The sequence below is a fragment of the Polypterus senegalus genome, chromosome 4, assembly GCF_016835505.1.
Source record: "Polypterus senegalus isolate Bchr_013 chromosome 4, ASM1683550v1, whole genome shotgun sequence".
Taxonomy (NCBI): domain Eukaryota; kingdom Metazoa; phylum Chordata; class Cladistia; order Polypteriformes; family Polypteridae; genus Polypterus; species Polypterus senegalus.
Window position 1 is genome coordinate 198094417 of NC_053157.1, and position 16796 is coordinate 198111212.

Consider the following 16796-nt stretch of genomic DNA (forward strand, 5'->3'; position numbering starts at 1 on the left):
AAAAAAAGAAATATAATAAGGCTTGTTTAAATTGTGTAAATTCATCTGCATTTGGCTTTTCCTGGAACTTCCTCTGATAGGGTGTTGTTTCAACGTATAACTTGGCACAGGGTAAAACCTTGTCTCATCTTTTCCTTTAATGTAAATAACAGTAGTAGAAATAGCAGACACGTTAAATATAGAGAAGAGATGTGCCCTTGTTCTCTTTATGTGTTGAGTGGCTATCATGTCCAAAATTGTGGCCATCACTTTAATAAGCAACATAGCATAATCTTATTTAGGGAGTCCTTATTTTACCTCCACAATCAAAGTTCATTGGGTTATTACAACAAATGTTAGTTTATTCTACAACTGTAATTGATCTAAAATTAGCATAGAGAGACCATGTGGCCTCCATAAAAACTGCTAGTTTGCAGTGTTCCTCTGGTGAAAACCACTTGCGTTCAAACAGATTACCATGGTCTCCAGGACCTAAAGTCTGTGTTTTTAAGGTGTTTCCAAAAGAAGATCTATAGGAAAGCCTACCCAATCTTTGTTGAGGGTCTTCCCCAACTTGTGGTATCACCTAGACAAACAACGACAATGTTGTTTACTTTTATGACATCAATATGCCAGAGTCATATTCAGGTCCCTTAAATCCATGTTCCTTAGTACAGCATCTTATTTGGACAAAATGAAAATCTGTACATCATCTGTATATTGTATTATATTTAGAATGATTGAGATATATATATTTTGTTACTTTATTATTTATTTGGGGCACAAATAATTAATAAAGGAAAATAAAGCTGCCTACCGCTTCTCTGCCATCATCTCTTAATAAAATTAAGATGCCCAATAAAACATGTGATGAAAGAGCAGTCGGTAACAATCTTTAGGCCAAGTAAATGAAGCAACTTTATGGTGATGTCTGTAGTGGGAAAGGATTTGCGGCCTCGTTTTTTTTTTTTCTTCGTCTTAAGGATCACAAATCTCTTAGACAGTGATTGTGAAATGGTCCTTATTGCCTTTTATCGTAATTGATGGTGTAGTTTCCCTTATGAATGTTTAATGAGGTTCTCGTGTAATAACTGAGAAGATGTTTGAGGGTTTTTTATGAACTTCGGACTAATTTGACCATAGTTCCATCACACTGTTGTTTTATGCAGTCCATGGTCAAAGGTTATATATTCTTTAATGAAAGTAACCAGAAAAGTCATGGCCCAGGGATGCCAGAAAGAAGACTTCTATCTGAAATATATTTCATCTCATCCTTTGAATTAATACTGCCTACATGTTTTTTGCTTTAAAACATTTTCAATCAAGGCAAGTGTATTTACTTTATGACACCACAGTCACTGCTAATTTCTGGCTCTTGAACCCAGTGTTTGACAACGAGACTCAAGACTCATTTTAACCCTAAATTGGATTGATTGGGATCAAAAATTGATGTTTTTTATGAATAATACAAATTACCTTTACCTTCATAAATTAGTTTAACATTTACTGTTGATACTTTTTCTTTTATGAAAATAAAGTGATTACAATAAAATTAAATATAACATAATAATTTATGAGTGGCCTGTGCAGGAGCTCACAATGAAGGATTCCATATAAGATTAACATATAATAATTGTCTGACTATTGCGCTGGCATGCAATAATAATTTTTTTTTTTGATTGTTGAAAGTCAAACTTCTATCACTAAAATGTTAATCACTCAGAAATTTTGAAAAAATACATTGACCAAATCTTTCAAATGAGAGAGAAATATTACTGTGGGGCAACCAAAGACAAAAATAATATTAACTATAAGTCCTCAAAGTGAAAAATATAACTTAGAAATATAAATTTAACATAACATTCTCAAACTCGCTTAGTCAAATGCAGCATTATGTGAGGCAAGAGCCTATACTGCTAGCATATGGCACAAGGTGTTTGAAACAAAAGGCTAGTCCATCAGAGAGCCCACTCACACACCTACACGTACAGGCCAATTTAGAATCAACAATCCCCCATACATAGTTGTTTCTGGAAAATGAGAGACGAAACAGTCACTGCGGAAAATCCGTAAACACACTGGGAGAATGTTCAGAAGCCAAACAGAAGATGACTTAGTCCAGGTTTCATACTAAAGATTCTACAGCAATATATACATACACAGAGACAGAGAGAGATGGACAGACAAAAGATTTTTTATTTTAAATATACAGATAAAGAAGAGATAACACTGCATCACTTGAAAACAAACCACACTAATCATACTTTAAATATATACATGTGTGGTAAATCCTTAGACTACAAAGCACAAAAAGGGGTGCAGGCCTCCAAGAGTCGGCCTCACCACAGACAGCCTCATCCCAATTACTAAGGCAGGCTTCAGACCTGCCTAGGCTCAGAAAAGGGACAAAGGCTTGTAGTAAGATAACATCACAAAATGTCCAGAAGAGGGGAATAGAAAAAAAATTAACCTTTAACCAAAGAATAAAACAAATTATTTATTGAAGGGATTCAAAAGAATTCCAGAATAAAAAATAATTAAAAACCCAGTGAAAGCAAATAAATTTGCCTTTGAAGCAAAATAAAAAATAAGTACAGAACCAGAGACAGTAGCTTAATTCCAAAGTAGGGGTCAAAACAGTAAATTCAGTATCAAAAAGAAGAAAAGAACACAAAATTAATGTCAAAGCTGTTGAGCCTACTTCAACTTTGGCTTAAATCCTACTGGGGCTAGCACCTCTGCTGCCTAATCAGATTGACCTGGCTCTTTAGGCTCCTCATACATTAGACAGGGCAGACAACTAGAACACTAAGAAATACAATAGAATCTTAACTTTGTATAAAACTGAAAAATAACAAATCAACAACAAAATCTACTATATAATAAAAAACTACTATTTGTGAGTGTGTGTTTGTCCAGTCCTCCAAACAGTTCTAATTGGTCAAGTTTGGCTTTGGTCTGATTGGCCATTTTTTGTTGTGGTGGCACAGTGGTAGGGATGATGACATAATTTCTGATGTTTTTTAACAGAAAAGGAGTTTTAATGGAGTATTTCAATAAAAAAGGTAATAATTTACCCACGTACGTTGGGTTGCTAAATACTAACATAGGGCAAGTAGCCTTCAAAGATGATAAGTAATCACAAGAATACTGATTGTGTTTTCATAAAAAGGACAAGCAAGGTGCATTGAAATCACAGAGCCTGAGAAGCAGGTTTTATGGGGACGCACTCGAGAGAGGAAGCACTAGGAAAGAGAGGTTGAGACACATGAGGATACCGAGAAAAGGAGTAGGAGGAATGGTGAGGATACACATAGGGCAAGAGATATCAAATATCAATTATTTAAAAATTTATTGTAGCTATTCCTACATATTTATTCTTACCTAGTGGAGAAAGTATTAGATAAATAAAATACATACAGAACAAAACCGAAAACAGAATGAATAACAGAATATAAAAATTATATTTAAACAACAAAAACATTAAACAATTCACAAACTTGAACCAGGGTAGCATACATGGCTGTAACATAATAATATGAAGTACAAGAAGTTAGAATGCAATGTAAACAATAGGAGCCATCTATGAACCTAAATACATGAAAATGGCTAATAACAATAACAATAATAAATATAGAAATTAATTAAGACAAATGGTACAAACATGGGAATCACAACAAACATTCAACACCCTGGGTTTACGTATGCAGAATGTGTGTCCTGTCTAATGAGTAGGGTGGCTGGCTCACTCATCTAAATAATAAATTAACAATTAATTACATTTGTAGAGAGCTTTTCCAACTTACTCAAAGCATTTTATATAGAGAGTGGGGAGACATTTCAACCACTATCAATGTGTAGCTTCCACCTGGATGATGCAATGGCAGCCATTTTTGCACCTGTATGCTCACCTCACATTAGCTATTAGGTGGTAAAGGAGTGACAGAGATAGCCAATTAGAGACATTGGATGATTATTCGGCCAGAATGAATAAGATATTGGTGGGCAACTTAGCTAAGACATTGACAAACACCGTACTTTTTACGTAGGATGCCCAGGGATCTTTAAAGACCACAGAGAATCAAGGATGGTACCAGTTTTTACAGCGCAGTGTTCCCATAACTGCACTGGGGCAGTGGCATCCACAAACAGACTACTAGATAAGCTCCTTTAGGTTGTGTCACCAACACTTCTTCCAGCAGCAACCCAAACTTTTCCTAGATGGTTTCCCATCCAAGTACTGGCAGGGCTCAAACATTCTTAGCTTCAGGTGGATTACCTGTTCTGAAGTGCAGGTGGTTTGGCTTCTTGTACCTACTAAAATGATAACTTCAACAAATCTTCTAGATTTCACTCAGTCAAGGACTTGTCTCCATGTCAATTCAACATTTACTAGACGGGTCTAGTATGTTCATTCTAATGGGTAACAGGTAGGCACAAATAGTAAATATTCCTGCTGCTACCTATTTGTCTGATACACTGCAGTTCTCCTTTCACATCATCAGGTATACAGTAGGATTAACACGACTGTCAAAGCCACAACAGTTACATTGCCAATGAACAAACAACAACGGATCCTCATTGTTTGACTCCTTTCTTGCATTATGGGAATTGACACACAGCTCTTCTTCTATATAGTATGTTTTTCTTGTTGCTTTTTGTGAATATACTTCCATACAATAGCCCACTAACTACACAAGTCGTACATTCCTTCCACTTTTTCATAGGTATCTAAATTTTGACTTGCTCATTATTTTTTTCTTATTTGTATGATTGTGCTTGGTCATTTTATTCTCATTTGTTGGTGACGTTGCTGCATCATTGTTTTGGGAATTGTTTGTTTACCATTACTAGGCTTGGGGGTCAGTCTCATCTTCTGAGTTGGTCATGTCTGATTCCATGGTGCCAGATATATTTATTATGTTCTGACTAGTTTTGAGCATAAAATATGAAAAAGAAGGATTAAAATCTGTTAGTCACGGTAAATATCAACGGTCAGTGTAAGGAATTTAGTGATACTGTTTCTTAGACTTTTATTTTGGTTTTACATTTTGGGTGTTGTCATTTTTGGCTTACTGACTTTCATATGTCCCTGACAAGATTCTGATGTGTTCACTGGCCCAGAATTATTTCTAGACAAAAATATTCAGGCTCCTGTCAATAAAGTGAGCATAACACACCCATTTTCTGAACCTGCTTTGTCCATTATTGCTTTATAGAGTCAAATTTTTTAAAACTATGTTGTCCGATTTTGGGTCGTGTATAGTCATGATTCACAATTGTACTTTATAGGATAGGGTCACATACGTTTTGTGGAGTCTCGCATGATGGCTTGCAGCTAGCAGTTCAAGCAGTCGACATTACTCCACTATAACTGTCGGGGAAGAGTGTCCAAGGGGTGGTTGGGTGTCAAAGACAAGAAGAAGGCAAAATTATATAGTGAGAAAAAAAGTTTTATAGGGAGCTGCTTATTGTTCTGGCAAAGTAACACTCAAGTAAGGAGCCAGTCTTAAAAAGGAAGCGAGTCCAACATGGTGCACGCCTGTGTAAAAACTATCTTTCAAAGTCAAAGATATACTGTTGACTTGAGAGTTAACTAGGCCTTTATCATTAAGTACTAGAAGAGGATGCAAGTCCCTGTGTGTTTAAAGCTCAACTAGAAAATTTAGTTCATGGGCTCCTAAGAGGTATAATGCAGTTGTATTATATTTTTTTAGTTACTTGCCTTAATGGCATTTCTTGTAGTTAGAAACTCTGCTGAAATTGTTAAAGCAGAGGTCTTCCAGATTCTATAATAAATTGCAGTGAAATGTTTCTGCTTTATTCAATACATTTGTTACACGGTTTCATCCCCCCACCTTCCATACTTCTTGAATCTTTAACAGTTATTTTTATTAGATTGCACCAGGTAAGGTAATATACACAACAGGGCAAAAAAATCCTGTCGCAGGAAGTGTTATTAAGTATAAATGATTTTGTTATGGGATGAGATTTCTCTGAGGCGGTATTTATTTTTTGATATGCTGATGCTAAATTTTATTACTTGCTCAGACTACTTTGTATTCACTGCAAGCAGCGTAAACCCATGTGCAGGGATGAGCTTTACATCCTTTTAAAGGCACCATTGTGGAGTCCCTGCTCATAAGAGGCTGTGCTAATGGCATAATAATTAGCAAATTATTTCTAACTGTACTCTTTGTTCCCTCTAGGCTAATTGCCGCCTAAATATAATTGTTATTTCATGTTTTTAAAACAGCTTGCAACTAGCTTATGATTTCCTCTGGGAGAATAAACAAAAGCTTTGCGACTGTGCGCCTTAGTTTCTTGTTATGCGTTTATTTTTTTAGCATTTTCTGCTTCTTCGTGTGCAGTTACTGAGATCCCCCGAAGCCTCCCTTCTTTGGTGAAGTCTTTTCTGTGAGGTTCATTTAGATTTGTGGTTCTTGTTCCTCTAAAGTGTCTGCCATTGTTAGTTGATAAAGTTTCTTCTGTTAGATACAAAGTCCAAAGTTTAGACTTTCCTGTCCTCATTTCTTAAGCCTAAAAATTATTGTAAAAAATATAAAGGAAGACCAAAGAGAACCTAGATAGATGAAATCAAGGAAAGATCAGGACTAAAAAAGTATGGAAAGATAAAGAGGCTAGCTGAAATATGATAGAGAACCATGATGGTCAACCTTGTGATAGGGGACGACACCTAATGATGATAATAGCAAGATCCTATTTTCTGATCTTTTTGGCTATTCCTTTTCTTTTTTTGTGCAAGGTTCTTTGATTATAAATGGGATGACAACTTTTTTCAACTCGTATCCTTCCAAGATTATACAATTAGACTTAATTATTTGTGTTTTATTCCTTGTTGTTTTATATTGTGTTAGCATTAATGCTATTGGGCTGATTGGTCACTTTTATTTATCCTGTTTTGTTTGTGGCTGTATTCATATACGTGATGCGATGGGCTGAAGTTCTCCATAGCGTATTTTCAGACTAATTCTTTTATGTACATTGTTTGGACAAACTGACACAAGAAAAGAAAAATAGAAAGGTGGAAGAGTTTTGTAGACCAAAGGCTGTTGCTTATCTGTGGATTTTGGTGAGTGTCAGGATTTTACCAAAAACCTTATTATTATATTAACTTCATTATAATTGAATTTAGAAAAAATTGGTAAGTGGTAAGAAACACACTTGGGAAGTTATGTATAGGCAGCAATAAAATCTTCTAATTATGGAAAAGTCAAAACTAAAGGATGTGTCCAGGGTTGGTCAAAAACAAATAATGAAAGCACTGTGCAGAGTGGTTAATCAATTTTTCAGAACTAAAGCTTTCTGGCTGAAAAGTGCTTCATTATGTCTAGAAAGGAGCTAACAATTCATTTCACAAGACAGAATTAATTCTACCAATTGAGCTGTCAGTACTTTAAGAACTTGCCATATTTAAAGGAAACATAAACCATGTTCAGTAGTAAATGATTCAAGCCTTCCCTTTGTGAGCTGAACCTAGTACAGAGGTGTAGTACCATGTTAGCCATTATGAATGTAGTAAGAAGTTAAGCAAAATGACACCTTTAACTAGAAAAATAATAACTAGAAAGACTACAATATGCAAGTTTTCAAGGCCCACTACTTCAGGCAAGATGAGCTGAAGCTGAAATACAACTAGATCACTATGTAAGAGAATGACCCAACATGAAAAACACAAGAACTTCTATAGAAGAAAAGTTGTTCCAAAGAAAAGTTTCAAAAAGTACTAGTCAAAGATGTAAACCTACTGAAATGTTGTGATAGCCTAGACATCAACTATCTTTGCAAAGTTCAGTGCATCTATTGATTTGTAATTGAAGTATTATACTATTTTCATTGACATAAAAGCAATGGCTGTGCTGATGCTGCACTGCCCGAATGAATCTCTGTCCTCCTGTCTCTCAGAAAAGCAAGAAACAGTTTAATTATTAGCTACTATAGACTACAGGAAATCAAATCAAGTAGAAGTCTTCTAACAAAGATATCACCTGGTTTAACACCAGATATTATCACAATTTTCCTAAAAGTTCAACTTATTCTTTTACTTAAATTATTTTAAGCCTTTGTTAATTTGAGTGTTGTGTTGAACTGTCTTGGTTTACGTGGCATCATAAGTAGTTATAGCAGAAGGCTGCTGACCACTTGTATCTGCTGACCCTGCTTCATTCCCTAACACAATGACACATAATTTCTTCTGCTGCTTTAGACGATTCACTTCTGGGTCTAATGCACTGTGCATTCTGAGATACACATCTGCCTATTAATGTTGTAAAGAAATCTTATTTGAGTACTTTTGGGCTTTTTGTTCACTTGAACAAGTCTGACCATGCTCTGACTTCTCTCATTATCATTTTTTTCCCACTGGAAACCTACCACTAACTGGATATATTTTATTTTTTGTAAAATTCTCAGCAGACTTTTAAGGTTGTATTGTGTGAAAACCTCAGGAGGAAAGCTATTGTAGCACCGGCAATAAATGCCAGAATGGCTCCTTTGCTCTTTAAATGGCAGTTTTTGGTGGCTCACCATCCTTGAAAAGACTGCTTACCTTTGCCTCATTAGATGGATTACTGTTTGTGACTTTGCAGGCTTGCAGTTTTTATAGGCTGTCCTGCCGCTGATGATGGAATGCCATCTGGGTGACTCCTTCCTGGCTGATGCAACTTGTCCTCCCTTTCAAAGTAGGTATCTCCAGCGACCACTTCCAAGTTCCTGAAACGACACACATCTCTTTGAAATGGTAGAGTGGTCTTCATTTCTGCTGTGGTCATGCCGTCGCTGACAAAAGCACATCAGCAGTGGTCTTAAGCATTTAGCTGTTAGGTGGTGAAGCAGGGATGTTGAGTGCTATGTTGTCACATGGTGCAGCAGGGATGTTGCATTGTCAAGCAGTTCAGCAAAGATGTTAAACACTACACTTCTGTGCAGTGATCTGTTGATTACAAGTAAGCAGGAGAACCTGTGCAGCTGCAGATGTTCAGGTCTTTTGGGTGATTTCCTTTGCTGAACTGACACTGCAAACTCCATTCCACAACAATATGCACAATCAGGACAATGGACCTTAGCAGAAGGAGAAATGTTGGTGGAGCTGCAGAGATAGCAGTCTCTCAGCTGTCTTTCTCCCTGCATAGATGCTGCAAACAGCTTTCCGGATCGCAGATCTCAGCCTGGAGACACTCCAGCAACTTCTCAGAAGAGCCAAAGCAAGACTCTGTGCTTTGCTAAATCAGACTGTAGGTCTTCTTATCTGGCTGCTGACACCAATTTAGCACTGCCGCTGAGTGCCGGATTGGGTTTTTTGCACTTTACACGATCCTTAAAAGGACCATTCACCTTTGCTACACTAAGTGAAATATTTTTTGCAACTTTTACAGGAGCCCCTGTTACTGGTGATACATCCCTGGCTGATGTAACTTGTCAGTGCTGTTACACTATTTCTGTGATGCTGGATCCACCAATATCTGGAAACATGTTCATTGTTTAGGTCATGATTGTTGCCTATTCTAGTCTTTTATCAGACAAAAACTGAACCTGTAGTTCATAACTATATATACTGAGTTATAGTCATAGCTCTTTGGAGGAACACATAATTTGGTATGCCTAATAAAATGACCTTTAAGTGTCAGAGAGCTGATCCTGAAACCAAACGACACCCAGAAGGAAACTTAACAACAAAAAGAGAATATACAAACAAAACAAGGGAACAAAGCAGAAACCCCAAAAGGTATAAATAAATGTGCTACATATGTCTTCTGGCCCTATATAAGCAGTATAGGACACAATCTACCCCGTGGGTGGGCTGGTCCACTTATTCACTTCTGTATACATGCTTTTGTCATTCTTGACAAAACACTCTCCTTGTCTAACCTCTGATTTTAATTCCTCCTGTCTATGGAGTCCTTGTTGCCAACTATTCTAAGCTGTTAGCCCATTGATTGGAAGGGGCTTTTAAGCATGTGGCTTACTGCTGACCCCCATAGAAGTAATTTCAGGTTACCTGAACATGGAGTTATACTCTTCTTGATACATGAAGAATTACAGCATTTTTACAGCCAAATTTTCTGTTTAAATGTTTTTCCTTTCATGGAAGATCACAAATGGTGTTTTGCGCCTTTTAGTCCCTGCTGCAGTGTCATTTCATTATTGCCTAGCCCATCAATGTTTTTCATTTATTGCTATGCTTCTGTGCCAGAAAAGCTCTTCACAATGTTTAGCACTCTGTAAATGATTTCATATTAGTGAAAGATCATTACAAAATGTTATTTTCCTCGTTAGTCTCCTATAAATCTTTTCAATTGATAAAGATGATATATGCGTTGATGAAAAAACCTTGATGCTTCACTATTCATTTCTCTTTCTCTGACACATTTATTCCACTAAAAGTCAGTAAAAAATATTTCACATTTATTAGAAGGGAGCTCTGCTTCTTTATTGTATGTGCACATGAAGATAAAACACTTTGTGGTTAGTGATGTGCTTGGAAAAGCTGCTGCTTGAAAACTTCACACCACTTGGATATTGATTAGATTGTTGCTTGTTGGTAGATTAACACCATCTTCTTTAACATTTGAAATTAGTCCATATTAAGTGAATGTGAATGTGTGTGTCAGCATGCCCTGCTATGGGCTGCTGGCCCATCCATAGATGGACCAAAACTTGTGGCTGTTGTTGCTACAGTACTGTAGGCTCTGGCTTCTGGTTACTCTATGTTGGAAGCAGGTTTAAAAGTTTCTTGATGGCTGGAGAAGAAAATTATGGTTGGCATTCAGATAGTTATCTTCATTTCATTTATTGGATGGGCTGCCTTGAGTGTGGAGGTTTCACATTCTAACCCATAATTTTTTCAAAGACCCTGGCCAACGAACTTGCATGATACCAGGCTGTCGGCACATTCTACATTTATTCAAGGACAGTTACTACTACAAACAAGTTCAGGAATTTTGGAAGTAGATGAATACTTCAGTTTTGTCTTTACTTTCCCAGTCACACACACACACACACACACAAGCAGTAGCTATATAGAGTTAACCAAAAACATGTCTTTGTGATGCAAAAGGAAAACAGAGCACTTATAGAAAACCTATGCAACCACACAAGAGGAATGTACTAAAAAAAACTTTTAAAATATTTTAAAAATGGGTCCAGATCCAGAACCAATTGAGTCTTTTCTTCATGTTAAAAACTCTCTGCACCACTTTCAAAGCCTACTCATTCAATAATGCAGACCCATCCCACATTTTTCAGAAAAATAAATTAGCAATGTCCTTAATCTTTTGTAGATTTCTATAAATGTGTAGCCTCCATTTATCGGGTTGCAAGGGAAATTGCTTTGGCGTGCTGGTAACTTCTGCAGTCAGTAAATTTTAGCAAATCCCCCAGCAGAAGATGTGCATGGCTTTTGAGTTATCGTGATAGTTTCCACGTGAAGGATATTTCCATAAGCACACTGCCAAATTATATGGGCCTCATTTATATTACATGCTTACTTCCATTAGAATATTTCCATTTATCAATATTATAGTGATTGTACAGTTTAACCAAATGCTGCATCAGCTGTTCATCTAGCATACACAAATGTGGGAGAATGGTTTAAATATATGCTTTATTGAAGTCATTTTGCCCCAAAGGCTATTCTGACACTACTTCTGAAAGTGTGTGTTTAGAAATGGTGACTGGGTTCAGAAACAATAAAAATTGCGGTTCTACAAGCATCATCTCTCGTGAACATAAAAATCAAAATAAATGCTCCTCTTAAGAATGCTTTAAGCAGGCTTTATTAGTCCCTATGACCTGCTATATGTACAAGAGTAACACCATTGTTGTACAAAACTGCAAATCAGTGTAGAGTATTTAAAGAGCATATCCTAAATATGTCACGGTTATTAATAAAAATCTAAAATCTCATTAGGCATACACAATAAAAGGTGTCATATTATAATGATTGCTCACTAAATGTAGGCGTTTTGTTTTAATTTTATTCAGTGTGGTGCTAGTTTTTGTATGCCTACATAAAAAGATTTCTGTAATTTGGCAACCTTTGCAATAGCATGATAACTCGTTAGTGTGGGATTTTACTTTCTTTGTTATTATCTGTCTTTAGAAATAATGTCACCATTAAATGGCAATGTAAGTGCATTTCATTCCCAAATACAATACCTTTAGATTTAATATTAATTAATTTGCAATTATTTGGCTGAATAAACTCCTAATCAGCTCAAATGAATATAATTGTTTCTGTCAAAAAGATCCTGTACTGCCTCAAGATCTAACACTACCTTATTTACATACAATATGTTATTATTTACTTTGAGTTAACAGTGCCTTTGAAACTATACCTCTTGCACTGTGATGGCAATCTTGCACACTAATATTTCTAACACTCAAATACACTTGGCTCAATATGGCGATTTATATATCGTATATACTCACGATAAGTTCTCCTGCGGATAAGTTAGGACTTGATTTTACAATATAATTTCTGGTATTTTATAATGTTGGTTGTGTAAGTCGAATGTGGAAAACTCGCGCTATTGGTACAAGGGATTATGATATGCTAACACCCACCTGAGAGAATAACCACGGAGCACACTGACTTTTTTTTCTATGTGGGTGCGGCTATGCGCTGTATCAGCACGCGTTGCAAACCTCTCTCTCTGACTCTCTATTGTGCTTACGTGACCACACGGTAATACCCAAACTATTCTGAAGCAACATTTGCACTGATTTGTGTTTTTTGTATCTCACACCCTCATGCACTTTATGGTAAGAGCATCCCTTATCTACGATGGAGTGTTTGATCAGAAGAAAATATGAAGCTGGTTTTAAATTAAAAGTCGCTTAAGTAGTGAAAGAAATTGGTAACTGCGCTGCTGCAACAAAATTCGACGCGTCTGAGAAACTGATGCGAGATTGGAGGAGGCAAAAAGATGTAAAAAAAAAAAAAGTGTCACATTTTTGAACGGGCATATAAATTGGGATCGATTTTTTGGGTTTCAAGACCCGACTTATACATGAGTATATACGGTAATTGTTTGTTAAGAGTTCCAACCACATTCCAACAAGATGATATCACTTTCATAGATTAATTTGGTTTACAATGTCATTTTACAGACCCAGATAAGGATTGTGTCTGGCTCAGGTTGGTTTTTTTTTTTTTTAATTTTAAACAACAATGGAGCAGAAGTTGTCCATTGGTGCTATGTTTATAATTAGTTCATACTTTTCATTTGACATGCTGGAATAGACTTCATCAGCCTTCAACACTAAAATTATAGGATTCAGTCAATGGGAGGATGAAAATTTCCATTAAGTTTATTGTAAAAATTTGAATCATCATTAAACGAGTCTATAAAAGCGTCTTGTTTTAGATACTCCAAATTAGTCCTGCGATGATAAAGACATCTAAATCCTTTGTTCTTCAATGAGAATTTTGAGTTATTACAACATAGTATTTCAGTTTAAAATAAAATATTTATTATTTTATATAGGGTCCTCCCTGCGTGGAGTTTGCATTTTCCCCCCGTGTCTGCGTGGGTTTCCTCCGGGTGCTCCGGTTTCCTCCCACAGTACAAAGGCAGGTTAGGTGCAATGGCAATCCTAAATTGTCCCTAGTGTGTGCTTGGTATGTGGGTGATTGTGTGTGTGCACCCTGCGGTGGGTTGGTGTCCTGCCCGGGGTTTATTTCGTGCCTTGTGTCTGGTGTTGGCTGGGATTGGCTCCAGCAGACCCCCATGACCCTGTAGATAGGATATACCGGGTTGGATGATGGATGGATGGATTATTTTATATAAAAACTATCTATGTTGCCTTTCGAATAAATTTTAAAATATTTGATACATGACAAGCTCTCAGACTCTGTAATTTTGAGACACTTTGCTCATCTTCTGTCTGCTTTTTCACTATCAATAATAGTAGATGGACCGCCATTATCTGCTGTGAAAATATAATTTGTATTTCTGAAATACCTCTTGTCTTGAAGGTGACTCTCAGTGTCTCTCCTATAACTTTACTTGGTATCCTCGTGTGTCTTGATCACTCTTGCTGGGCTATTCCTCTGTTGATCATGTCACCAAATCCAAATTGACTAATAAGATTGCCTGAAGGGACCACACACACACACACACACACACACAAACATACACAGTAGCTTATTGAGAATTATAGTTCTTGTTCTTCTTCTGTGAAGTGGTGGTATAGAGAAAAAAGATACTTACATGTGTGTGTAGTTGGATAGACAGACAGATAGATAGATAGATAGATAGATAGATAGATAGATAGATAGATAGATAGATAGATAGATAGATAGATAGATATTACATTAATACAAGATGACCTAAATCAAGTCATAGTTTACAATGGATATATACCAACCAACCTTTATTTTATACAACACTTTTATTAATGTTATCACAATCATAAGTGATTTTTAAAAGTAGTGCTAGGGTACATTTATGATTCCATTTTCAGTGATTTCAAAAATACATAACCCAACTTTTCATGTGCATTTGAGTAATGGTTCACAGACACACATCATTTTAACATTTTTCATGTAGATTCACTCAGCTGTTCCCTAAACTGTGTTTCTATAGGACATTGAAGTTGGATTTAGAAACAGTTGTACAAATGGGAGTATAGGATTCAGATTGGGTCACCAAAGCCTACATCTGCCCTGAAAAAAAAGGAAATTAACATTGCAATGTTTCTACTTTGATGTCTTCTCCTAGGCAAGAGTTATGGGCTGATGTATCAACGTGAATGTTTGTGTCCTCTTAGCGAGAGCATAAATGTTTATTAGTATTATTTTTATAGAGTAACAAGAAACTCACATTATTTGTTCACGTTTTGTCCTAGAAAGCTTTCAGGGTAAGCACTGAAGGTGTTTGCTGATAACTAATATTTTCATTATGGCTGCTTTGTTTGACAAAGACACATCTTGTCAGGTTCATCTTGTAGTTTGCCTCTCAGCTTAGAGCCGCAGAATGTTAAAACTTGTGTATAGTATAGCCCACAGACTTTTACCAGCATATTGTAAATTGGTAAAAACTTATAATTATTCTTAATAAATAAAGTCAATTTAATGTAAATTCATTCTGAAATGTAGCCTTGGCAGCATTGGGGTCAATTTAGGAATCAGCGGTGGAGGGATTCTAATCCAATGCATTATCTACTAACACGCACATCCACACCATCCTAAAGTCAACCTACAAAGGATGAATGCATTTTAATTGAACTGAGCATAATGCCTAAAGTACTTACTAGAAGTAGCAAATGTCAAATGTTCCCAACAAAGTTAGAAATATAAAAAATGTCCGAAAGAACATCTTGGAATATACCACAAAAAAGTGTTTTCCAGTATTAAGTCCTTTAATTTCAGTATATGCTTCTTATTGCTTTGTGGCATTTTCATCATTTGCAAACATTCATATGAATACCTATTAATTAATAATATTAATTAATGTGAAAAGCACAATATATCATCTTTCTGACTGAATCTCCTAGAATTGTTCTTTAGTGCATCAGTCTCAGGAAAGACAAGCTAGAGGCCAAAGTTCAAGAATGGTGTCTGGATTGATGGGCAGCCTCCAGCCTGTTTCTTCTATGGAAGTCTCCAGAGCATTTCACTGGGCATCTGTGGAAACTACAGCCAAACCCTGTAATTTAGAACATCCATTTGCAGAAAATCCCCTTTTAGCCTTTCTCAGGGGTAGCTGCCCAGATGAGATTAAAGTTTGCCCGGACAAAGGGCCTTGAGCTTTATTTCATGAAAGCTTTTTAGATACTTCACACTGTTAAGTTTTCAGACAGCTGTTTTTATTTTATATAAAGTGGTTACTTAGTAGTGACCCTATCAATCTATCATTGTTTTAATAATTAATACCATGTACCATTATCTGTTGTTTATGAAACAAATAAAACTGCAACAACACATGAATAGAAAAAACATTAACGTAGCTTTAATACATGTTGAAAGAATATGGACAGGCACAAGAAGAGGGTTGGAAACATTTTTTTAGGAAAGAGTACAATTCACAATTGAAAAAATAAAAATAATTTAAAACAGTGATTTGAGTAACACATTGAAGTCAATTCATTTTGTATCTGTGTAAGTATTTGCACCACTCTTGGGTCATTATATATAAAAATCATTATACTGTATAGGTCTGTTTGGCATTTATCAGTTTAGAACCCGAAGTTGGCAATAATAATTAGAAGCTCATTTATATATAGTTCTACATCCTAACTGCTGTTAATTATCTTAGTAAGTTAATTAAGTAAGTAGATATACTTTGACATTATCATAAATCTTTTGACATTATATAATATGCATTATGTTCTATTTCTATTGACTTGTGCTTGATTTAGAATTTATGTCTGCTGTAATGTTCTAGTCTCTCTAAAATAATCATGCTGGTGAAATTTCAACAGCCATTCATTATTTAAATTGAACTAAAAATATCTAACTTTATTTATTTAGCAAAGTTTGTAAACTTTTTAAATCAAAAATAATAAGCCTAATAAAGGAAAAAGCAAGTGTGTTCCAATGTATTCCATAGTAAGTAAACTGATGAATAAATATATGCTTTTGGATCAACGTCTGCATTTGTATATTTAGTTTAGTGTTAATAATTATTCATTACTGTATAACCCAGTGCCTACTAATTCTGGCAAAACAGCCTTGCTTCCACTGTGTCTGAAGCTGCTAATGAATTCAAGCAGAATGTAAGGATTTTATGTATTCCATCGTCAGATTTGCTAATGTGATGCTATAGAATCTGTATAAATTCCTCACGGGGATA

At 35.8% G+C, this 16796-nt stretch overlaps 1 protein-coding gene across 3 annotated transcripts in view; it reads left to right on the forward strand.

The window, feature by feature from the left end:
• The window catches only part of tlx2 (T cell leukemia homeobox 2), a 95342-nt gene that overhangs the window by 8679 nt on the left and 69867 nt on the right, over positions 1-16796 (forward strand). The gene's annotated exons all lie outside the window — the stretch shown is intronic.